Below are 12,141 nucleotides of genomic sequence, written 5' to 3' on the forward strand. Positions count from 1 at the left end.
CATGAAAGGCTCTGACTCAACTTTGTATATCCAGCCGTATTGCCTCGGGAAAGCATCAAAACTGCCACCATACATAGCCCAGACCTGCCCAGGTTTGAACTTCTCTCGCGACCGGTCCTCTTCGAAACTTTGGAATTCTGGGGCAGGGTATTCGTAGATAGTGGGGGAGAGGTGGCCGTCGTCGCTGAATCCATCGGTGTTGTCGTGCTCCTGCAAGGTTGTGTCCTGATGTTCAGGAAAAGCATCTCTGTTCTCATTACCTGTACCTATGGTTTTCTTCCCATTCTCCTCTTTGATGCTTGTTTCAATGGGAACAAGAGTTGGAGGAGCATTATCATCTGATATTTCCTTATGGCTAGTGTCAACATGAGCTGATGGCGAATCATTCCTCATTTTTCCTCCTGCAGATTGTTCTTGGGGAAGTTGTCGGTCGATGAGACCTGTTAAAATGAATATGATTAAGCTTGCTTTAGTGAGCCAATCTGAAGAAGCAAATAAAGAAATGCATAGATATGACTTAAGGTAATCGGAAAAAAAAACCTTTGCTTCTTTTCTAAGTGCATATGTGGTAAGCACAAGATAAAGAAGTGTATGGGCCACAATACATAAAGGGACTGACCATGATACCTATATTATAACATGTAACACTGAGAAGAAAAGAGTAGTTTTCCGGGAAATTTTTTTAGGTAGAACTCGAGAGCTTTATTAAATCAGACCAGGATAACATTCTCTGTTTGACAACTCCCTAAGCCACTTTGGAGTTTGGTCAAACCAGGAATGAAAAGGTTCAGAACTGGATGCCATCCTTGCACAACAGTGTGCTACAGTACTGTGTCTCACACTTCTATCATCGTTAATATAGAAAAAATTAACTAAGGTACACATACATAATGTGTCTCACACTCTCACTATATATGCAAACCATATCGTACATGCATGAAGTGATGATGAACATATTGAGTTTCAAGCTAAATGCATAGCTGAAGCTAAAGTAATTGCAACTAATGCTTGTCACAACTAGATGAAAAAAATGTATTTATGAGTACTATAATAGAATATGAATACATGAGAGATAGTTTCAAGTAAACATATGTCTGACACACATGGAGGTACGATTGCATTATATGAGAGGGTATCAACTATTCATCATCCACTTATTGTCATGGTACCGTTGATTGTCAGCATATGCCAATTAACGCATAGAAATATGCTCATTGCTGCTCTTCTGCATCCATGCAGGACGTCTTTGCGTCACCACTTGAAGCCATGGGACCGAGTCTTTGGCAGCTTTGCGAGCTTGTTGAGAAGGCCGGCTGGTCACCCTATTCTTCAGGTCACCCTTCCGATTCCCGCTTCCAAGAAGTCCAAAAGCTTTAGTTTCAAGTAGACATATGTCTGACACACATGGAGGTACGATTGCATTATATGAGACGGTATCAACTATTCATCATCCGCACACTATCATGGTACCATTGATTGTCAGCATATACCTATCAACGCACAGAAATCTGCTCATCGCTGGGCTTCTGCATCCATGCAGGACGTCTTTGTGTCACCACTAGAAGCCACGGGAACCGAGCCTTTCGAAGCTTTGTTAGCTTGCTGAGAAGGCCGGCTTGTCGCCCTGTTCTTCATGTCACCCTTCCGCTTCCCGCTTCCAAGAAGTCCAAAAGATTTAGTTTCAAGTAAACATATGTTTGACACACATGCAGGTACGATTGCATTCTATGAGAGGGTGTCAACTATTCATATCCGCACATTGTCATGGTACCATTGATTGTCAGCATATGCCAATCAATGCATAGAAATCTGCTCAACGCATAGAAATCTGCTTTTCGCTGCGCTTCTGCATCCATGCAAGATGACTTTGTGTCACCACTAGAAGCCACGGGAACCGAGTCTTTGGCAGCTTTGCGAGCTCGCTAAGAAGGCCGGCTTGTCGCCCTGTTCTTCAGGTCACCCTTCCGCTTCCTACGTCCAAGAAGTCCAAAAGCTTTAGTTTCAAGTAAACATATGTCTGACACACATTGAGGTACGATTGCATTATATGAGAGGATATCAACTATTCATCATCCGCACATTGTCATGGTACCGTTGATTGTCAGCATATGCCTATAAATGCACAGAAATTTGTTGATCGTTGGGCTTCTGCATCCATGCAGGACGTCTTTGCGTCACCACTAGAAGCCACGGGAACCGAGCCTTTGGCAGCTTTGCGAGCTCGCTGAGAAGGCCGGCTTGTCACCCTGTTCTTCAGGTCATCTTTCTGCTTCCCGCTTCCAAGAAGTCCAAAAGATTTAGTTTCAAGTAAACATATGTTTGACACACATGGAGGTATGATTGCATTATATGAGAGGGTATCAACTATTCATCATCTGCACATTGTCATGGTACCGTTGAATGTCAGCATATGCCAATCAACGCACAGAAATCTTCTCATCGCTGTGCTTCTACATCCATGCAGGACGTCTTTGCGTCACCACTAGCAGCCATTGGAACCGAGCCTTTGGCAGCTTTGCGAGCTCGCTGAGAAGGCTAGCTTGTCGCCCTGTTCTTCAGGTCACCCTTCCACTTCCCGCTTCCAAGAAGTCCAAAAGCTTTAGTTTCAAGTAAACATATGTCTGACACACAAGGAGGTACGATTGCATTATATGAGAGGGTATCAACTATTCATCATCCGCTTATTGTCATGGTACCGTTGATTGTCAACATATGCCAATTAACACATAGAAATCTGCTCATTGCTGCTCTTCTGCATCCATGCAGGACGTCTTTGCGTCACCACTAGAAGCCACGGGACCGAGTCTTTGGCAGCTTTGCGAGCTCGTTGAGAAGGCTGGCTGGTCACCCTATTCTTTAGGTCACCCTTCCGCTTCCTGCTTCCAAGAAGTCCAAAAGCAACAGCTTCTAAAGCTTTTGCAGTGGGAGGCCTGTTTTTGGTTTCGTGCCTCCTAGCATTCACCTGCAAAGTAGGATATGTACCTTGTTAATAGGCTGCTGCCCCCTGATAGTATTAATCTCAGTGCAAGATTGGGCATGGTTTGCGCCGAACGTACCACATGCTCAGAAATCAATATGGTCACACCCCATAGAACTCTTAGGTGACATGGGTCAAGTGGAAGCTTGTTTCGATTCGTTTGGAGAAAGTGTTAATCTTGGCACAAGATCAGGGCATGGTTTGCAACGACCGTACCACAGGCTCGAAAATCGATTTGGTCGCACCCAAAGGAAAACACACCTCAAACACATATTGAGGCATGCTGAAAAATAGATAATGTAATTGTAACTAATGTTTATCACAATTGGATGAACAAAAGAAAGTATTTATGAGTATTGTATTAGAATATGAATACAGACAGACAGTTTCAATGAAAATATGTGTGAAACACATGAAGGTACGATTGCATTATATGAGAGAGTATCAACTAAACACACCTCAAACACATATTGAAGCATGATGCAAATGAACACATGAGAGATAGTACTATTGAATGATGACGGAAAAATAGATAACGTAATTATAAAAAAAGAGTTAACTACACTAGAGGTCCACTAACTTATGTGGGGGTTTCGATGAGATCCATCAATTCTAAGAGTTGATTTTTGGGTCCATAAGCTTTATAAGTGGTTCACCGCAGTTCCATACCCTTTTGTTTTGCCCCTTATACTCAACTTCTGTGTCCTTAAACTTTTTAAATGATTCACAGTTAGATCTGACACGGCATGTGCAGTCTGGAGCCAGCATGGCATGAAATTTGTCGAGCCCATGCTTATCTCGTGTTTGTGCTGCCTTCCTTTCCACTCCCGCATACCTTGCATCTGTGCCTCTGCTCCATCGCTGCTCCAATCCTTGCCACCACCATTACCGGTCACTGATCTCCCATTGTCGTTGTTGTTCGTCTCCTTGTGCTTCACCTCTATCCTAGAAATGAGCTCTATTGAGTCTATCTGTCTACCTCCTCTATCTTTCGTGCACGTTGGACACACAGAAAACCATGTCGCAGCTCCTAGCTTGCCATACTACAGCTCTCATGGTCAAGCTTTGACATCATGTGCGCTAGTGTTCCCATTATTGTAGGCCATCACTACTTTAACGAATGCGTGGTTGAGTCTATTGCGGTCATGCAACTCAGGTCATGCAGCATCCAAAAAATCATCACTAAATTTTAGGCCCATCTCTCTCCTAAATTCCTCGATGAAAATCATCACTAAATTGCATGCAAACAGACTTCAGAGTAATTACAGATTGTGCATAAGAACCAGTATGGTTGTATTAAAGGGAGAACTACTCAGTACTACGTCGGCTGGGCCTTTGAGTACCTACATCAATGTCACCATTCCAAGAGAGAAATCATCATCCTCAAACTAGATTTTGAGAAGACCTTTGACCTTGTTGAACACGGCAATCATTGAGGTCCTTAGTGCAAAGGGTCTCCCCTCTAGATGGCAAAGTTGGACAAGAGACATTCTTTCCTTTGCAACTTCCTCTATCCTTCTTAATGGGGTGGCTGGTAAAGATTTCAAATGTAAGAGAGGAGTCAGGTAGGGCGATCCCTTATCCCCCTTTTATTTGCTATTGCAGCTAAACTTCTGTAGTGTATCATTAGTAAAGAGTATGATCAAGGAGTGGTCCACCCCCTTTTCCTAAAAACTAGGACATCCCTTTTCCTATTGTCCAATATGCTGATGACGAAACCATCTGCAAGACTGTGATTTCCACCTCCCGCATCTTAATGATGTTCTATAAAATTTTGCCCTCTCTAGTGGTTTGAAGGGCAATTAGCATAAGTCTTGTTTGATTCCCATTAACATTTGTCATGAAAGGGTTGTTTCTCTTGCAAATGTGTTTGGATGTATGGTTGGATCTTTTCCTTTCACTTATCTTGGTCTGCCCTTTGGCCTCACCAAGCCTCAGGTTAAGGATTGTGCTCCCTTGGTCTGTAGGATTGAGAGAAGGCTTTTGGCAAGTTCTCAATTTCTCTCCTACTCAGGTAGGTTGCAGCCTGCCAACTATGTTCTTTGAGTCTATTGACAAATATAGAAAGAACTATCTATGGAGAGGAAGTGACTTCAGAAGAAAAGGTTATAATCTGGTTGCTTGGAACATGATCATGAAACAAAAGATAAAGGTGGCCTGGGAGTCATCAACTTATGTCTACAAAATGATGCTCTACTTATCAAGTAGCTGGACAAATTCTATAGAAAAGAAAACATCTAGTGGGTCAAGTTTATCTGGAACAAATATTACCCTGATGATGTTCCCCATTTTTATGGAAGGATATTCTTAGGCTTCATACTCTTTATAGAGGTATTGCTTTTTGCATCCCCAACATTGGTGACATGGTTAGTTTTTAGGATGATCACTTGTTGGGCTCTGTAAATTCTCAGACGTTACCCATTCTATTTGCTTTTGCGAAAGATCCTCTAATCTCGCTGCAAAAGATCAAAAAGGAAGATCCCTTGATCAACTGTTTTAGAATTCCAATGCCAAGACAAGCGCATAATGAGTTTCTGGAGCTACAAGATGAGCTCCTTCTGCTAGGGTTAGGTAATCCTGAACTGAATGACTCTTAGGATTTTATTTGGGGAAACCAATCCTATTCATCAAATAAGTTCTATAAGTACCAATATGCATCCATTCACACCCCTCAATCTTCTCCTGGCTTTGGAAATCAAAGTGCATCCCAAGAATCAAGTTTTTCACATGGTTAGTTCTAAATGATAGACTCAATACTAGGAACATGTTGAGAAGAAGAAAGAAATTCCTAGAAGAGGGGTACTGTTGTGTTCTCTCTATCACGATAACATTAAAGAAACTATTGAGCATTTATTCTTCAATTGCCCAGCTACTATAACTAGATGGTTTGTTCTTAGAATCACTTGGGAGGAAGATGCCACTATCTACCAAAAGCTAATTACTGCTAAGGGGTCTTTTGCTTACCCTTTCTTTATGGAAGTCTTCATGATTGGTGCTTGGTGTCTGTGGAATGAAAGGAATACCTTGATCTTTGATAGTAAGGCACCTAATTTCAATTCTTGGAAGTCTACATTCAAGAAGGAAGTCACTGCCCACCTGTTTAAGATTAAACAGTCCTTGAACTGCCCAAATCTTTTGTGGCGGGATAGCTTGAAATTTTCCTTTCTTCTTTTCTCTTATGTGTGTGTTTCTTCCCTAGACACTCTCTGAGTGGCTAACTTCTTATTGGTCACTCCCTGTTGCAAGTTGTTCTTTATGCCCCTTCTAATTAAGTTGTCGGGGGGCTTTGCCCACGGTTTCAGTTCAAAAAAAATATGGTATACAATTTCTTTCAAAGTTGACCAACTGTGGTCAACCAAATCCTCAACAAGTTTTTTAGGCTAATAACTGATTTTTGTATGGAGAGTGAGCATAGATGGATGTGCTTGCCAAAGTTCTAGTAGCCAAGAAAATGAGGGCCAAATTCATCACAAACTTGTGCTTTAGGATGACCAAATCATAGGTGCATTAAAGTCTAGTTCCAAGTCAGACAATAGCAAAATTTAGTATCAAATTGTTTTTTTAATTGGAATCTATAACGATTGGCCTCTGAATTTATGCTTAAATTGAGAGCCACCAGACTTGGAAACTAGATGGACCATTAGAATAATGAAAATCTAGGAAATAAAATAAAATGGAATGAAATTAAAAGGTAGAAGGAAGTAAGAAGAAAAACCTTACGGACCAACTCCGATGGGCTACTCCTCTTCTCTGATGAGAACCTTTCCTTCTCCACCGAGCTTTGGATCTAGGGTTAGGGTTTGGGTTTCTGGGTCGGGGTGAGGGTGCTTTATGACTATTGGGATCTCTCCTACAAGTTGAAGACATTGAATCAAGAACACGGGATAGGCACAAATCTCATCGAAACCCTAGCAACACAAATCAATTCACTGGAGTAGGAGAATAGAGTCCAGATTGTACCTAATCCGGACGATGTGGAATAGGGAACAACTTTTTCACTAATGGAATGGGAAGGAGGAAAATCGCCGTCGTTGTCGCCATCGCCGCCGCCGTCGCCGTCGCCAGGGAAGTGAGAGGGAGCGGCTATGGGAGTGGAGTGGGGGAAGGGAGTGTTTGCCCAAGTGAAGGCCGACTTGGGCCAAAAGGAAGGAAGCAAGGGTAAATGGGTCATTTCATGTGCCCTCTTGGGGTTTGTAGCCATCTAGGGGCACTGTTGTGCTACCTGGCCTACATGGCGTGCCACATCGGCAAAAGTGGCAAATACCTAGCAGTTTTATTGTTCCAAGTGACGCCATTTCACGCTCCTCGCATGACTGGAATGCATACAAGAGGCGGTTGTGCAGGTACTCGGTCCGCCAACGCCTCAACAAGCAATCAGCGTGGTTCTTGGTCCGCCAATGCCACGGCTAGTGCTTGGACTCCTCAAAACACCGATGTTGGTGGTGTGAGTAGAAGCATTACTCATTTTGAGGCTGCCGCTATTGGGACAAAAAAAGGCAAGTGACGGCCTAGAAGATGAGGAAGGAACATTCGAGCATGACTAGCGGCTGGTTTTCACCATATTTCAATAATTGCATTGGATTAATTGATGATGCATTTCCATTGTGGTGCTAGCTTCAAAGGTTCTTCAACATCGTGGTTACCATGGATACTCCTTGCAGAATGTTTTAGCTATAAGCGACTTTGATTGGTTCATCTTTGTTGTCGCGGGATAGATAGGGTCAGTGCATGATATGAGATTATTTAATAATGCCATACGCAAAAATGAATACAAGTTTCCACATCCACTGCCTAACAATTTCACATGTTGTCTCACTTGTCACCATCATATTGAGATTCCTATTACCATTGTCATTATGTGTTATCTAATGTCTACATTTTAGGAAAGTTTATCTTGTTGACTCAGGGATCGATGCTAACCGATCAGATTATCTTGTGCCATGCAAGTGGTTGAAGTATCATTTTCTAGAGTATTTAGGAGGCCAGAACCAAGTGGGAAAAAAGGAGGTATTCAGTTATGCACAATCATCTCTTCACAATGTTATAAAGCGTTCTTTTTTTAGAGTTTTACTAGGTAGCGTGCCCGTGCGTTGCTACGGGACAACTAAACTTTTATACTAAAAACACACGATCGCACGATGAGATAACAATACTGTAAAATTAAATACCGCCATTATAGTGATATTTAATTCAAAAGGCAAGGTTCATGAAATTAACACAGTTATGGAGAGCGCAGCGTCGCAAGCTCACCAACTCTACTATATAGACCTTTACGTGCATTGCAACGGGAACAAATAATGCCTGGCCCTCGATTTGTGCTAGTGTCTTTGTATGTGGTGTGCCACTTTGGGTGTTGTTTTGGGTTCAGACCACCCTGGATCTTTCCTGATTTGCATCCCCAATTTATTTGTGTCGTTTGGTTTCCTGAATGCTATGTTCCTCTCATTTCGCAGTGCAAATTTTTGTGCATGTTGCAAGAGGCACAAATTTTTTGATGTTTTCATTATTGGTCAATGGTCAGTAACAATAGTGATGATTGTCACCTCAAGTCATTTCTAACATCACAAAGCAACCTTCTGTACCTACCAAGACACCTGCTCTCGATGACAGTTAAGCTCTAGTCTTCCAGCGCCATCACAAGGCTGGCCGCACACTATTTACAGTGCTGCACAACCAGCAGTACCTCCTATCCCTTCATCAGGTGCCACGGCTTCTACTGGCTTTCCGACCAATCAACCATCCAGCGTCCTCTATATTTGTTGCCAAACTGAACCACAACTCAAGTTTACATTGAGTTCTAAAATAGTTTGATGCAACAAATGCTTCATTCAGGAGCGTTGTTGGCAGCCTAATGCTGCATTGCAAATAGGATGGTGATCTTCAATATCCGTTGTTTTCAGCTGATGGATAAAAGCTAGTTTAAATTATTCGTGGATTTAATCTGTAGGAAAAAGCATTTGATGTATCTCTAAAAATCAAAGTTGCTGCTGGGGACCAAATGAATCTGCAAATTGTAAAGGCAAACTTAGCGGTTAATGTGATGAAGAAATGCTTATAGATAAAATGAAGACAGGTCTTGTGCATCTTATTATAGTATAGATTGATCAAAAGTTAAAATGCATCATATTATAGCACAAATTCGTTAAGCTTTGTGCATCATAAATTCCTTAAGCCTCAAAAGTTTAAATGTATCAGTCTAGGCAGTTCAAAACCTGAGAGAAATACATGAAGGCATAGATTGCTCGTGCATCCATTTTCTGCAGAGAAGGCTTATAGCAAAACTATCAAAATCAAGCAGATAATGATCCATAATCACCACAAATAAGCAAAGGCAGATAATGATACATTTTTAGGAGAGTAGGCCTTTTGCAAAACTATAATAAACAAAGCATCTGGTGTATTATAAACAGGAATTGGGACAAAGGCAAGGCACTTGACTCTAATGTGATTCAGGTTAGTGCAACATGATCTTTAGCTCTCCAGATAGAACCGAAAGCATTGCAACTTCTTGTATATGAATGCAGTTCAGTCAAAGTAGTGTTACACAGATTATTTATATGGCTTGCAATTCTCGACCATTCTTGAATAGTAGTTCATGTTGCTAACAAGAATTCTTGTATATGAATGCAGTTCAAAGTAGTGTTACACAGATTATTTATACGGCTTGCAATTCTCGACCATTCTTGAATAGTAGGTCATGTTGCTAACAAGAATTCTTGTGTATGAATGCAGTTCAGTCAAAGTAGTGTTACATAGATTATTTACACAGATCATGTTGCTAACAAGAATTACCGCACCAAACATCGTGCTCCCTTTACAGCCAAGCCGATGAACACATCCTAGTCTCTTTTGCCCGCTGTCCTTCTAAAACTTGTGACTCCATGTAGTTGAACCGCAATGTGACGCCTCCTTCCCTGATGGCTGCTGTCATAACTCCTCTTCAGTCTGGGATAGGTAAACCCTCATAAGGAGCAGAAGAGTAATATATTTGTCAGCCAATCAATCGAAACACCTGAAATGCAAATCTTAACCAAGCACCTATCTGTCCTATCTAAAATAGGAACAATGCAATATACCAAAAGGGCATTTTTAATCACTTGGCTATCACTTAAACATGGAGGGTTGAAGCATGGTAAAGGTGAGCATAGTCTATATAGTTTTTAATGGCCATTCATATGGAATAACAAAAAAAGATGTAATAGAAGAAGCCAATGTTTGATCCAATGAGGCCTCCCCCGATTAGGCGATCATACCGGCTACCTTGCTCTTGGCCATCAAGGGTGATCCATCCCTAGCTTTAACCGAAGTCTTATTGCCATCGACCATCATAAGTACATCCTCGAGAGTATCCCTGGATTAACCGAAGAAGGCAAACAACAGATCGCGGGAGTTGATGCTATTCGGCTAGAAATGTTGATAGCGATCCATGATGTTTCAGACTTGAAATATGCATGTCAATGTGTATCTTGTGTAGAATCGATCACACTCCCCGTTATTTAATTACGCTTCTTGTTTCGGCTAAAGAGCCGATTTGATATAGCCGATCCCAGACTTCTAATCTTAATCCCATTAAGTCTGAAAACATGGCTTTTATTAAGAAGACCCTTCAATTTTTTCTGCCCTCGGTCGTCCAACGCCGTATTCTCATTGGCATTAGTGAAGCGGCGTTTTGCCTTCTATTAATTGCGGTTGCATTTTGCGCGCCCCGAGGCATCCGCCTCTTCGCTTTAGGTCTTCAAATACCAGCTGATGGCCTCGACCTCGAACACATCTCTACTCGCAACTATTCCTTTGCTCTTCTCCACCTGCTGAAACCCTGTAGCGGTTTTCTTTCTCCCTTTCGTAGATCCAATCATCCTTCATGGCCGGCGAAGACAACCGAGGCAAGCGTGCGGTGGAGGAAATCCTGGAGGAGAACATGCCGATGAACCAGCGTCTCCAATGCATGAGGTGAGATTGACATTGCCTGTTTATGATGATGAACTATTCTGACCCGCCTACAGGTTTGTTGTGAACGACAGTCTTCACCCTCTCCCCTAGGGCCGGCGGTCCTTCTGACGCTGCATCTTCTGTGCCGGCCTCATCGTCAGATTCTTCCGACTCCTACAATGGCGACGACGCCAGCACTATCTTCATGAGTGGAGGATGGCTCAGAATCGTTATCCCGAGGCAACTTGGGAGAACGGCCAACTGGAGATTCGCCTCGGGGTCTCTCAGGCTGCCCTTCATGCGGCTGAGGAGGAGGCCAGCGCCGTCTGAGCATGACTGGCCGAGTCCGACGCCATGGTGGCGGGTAAGATAAATTCCATGAACGCCTCATTCCAATTTCCATTATCTTTATCTTGATAGTCTCTTGTCCCTGTGACTGTCAGCCCTGACGGTGCAGTTGGAGTCCCTCCAACTGGCAGCGAACGCGGCCGCAGACGCCGTCAATGCGTGGGGTTCCCCCATCACCGCTTGTCTCTAAGACATCTCGGCCTACGTTCAGGAGATTGCCCTCCATGGCGTTCGTCACGGTGCGGTGGTGGCGCTGACCGTAGCTCAAGTCCAAACTGGGTACGAGCTCCACGCCATGGAGACTGGTTTTCCAATGGGCGACGGTCCTGAGGAACATGAGGACTTGCTCGAAGAATTCATTGTGGCAGCAGAGGCCATAGTAGACATCACATCCGCCCAGGATGTGGTGAACAAGGTTCTTGATTAGATTGTATCTAGGGTAATCTGATGAACATGACTCCTGTTTTTTTCATGTATGCGCCTTAGTGTAATGCCCTTGTGTATAACTATTTTTATCTTTTTGTTTTTGCTCTATAGGTGATACATATCGTATCGGCTTTTATTGTCTTTGAAGATTTTCATCTTTTGAACTAGAGGCGATACCTTCCTGGTACCGGCTATTAGAGCCGAGAACGAATCGGCTATCAAATGTTGACCAGATGTAAGGATAACATCCCGTAGAACTTTTCATATCAAAGGTCAAACAATTAATCAACCTAGGTCAAGCATCCTATTAAGCGAAACAGAACTTCTTTAAGTCCATTAACTCTGAATCACACTTACAATTTGACTCAGCATCCACATATGTCGGCCTAAACCCATCTCCAGGACTTAATGTTTATTTTTCCTTTAATCCAATGGCTGACGTGAAGCCGCGACTTTTTTTT

This window comes from Miscanthus floridulus, chromosome 13 (genome assembly GCF_019320115.1).
Source record: "Miscanthus floridulus cultivar M001 chromosome 13, ASM1932011v1, whole genome shotgun sequence".
In the NCBI taxonomy this organism is placed as follows: Eukaryota; Viridiplantae; Streptophyta; class Magnoliopsida; order Poales; family Poaceae; genus Miscanthus; species Miscanthus floridulus.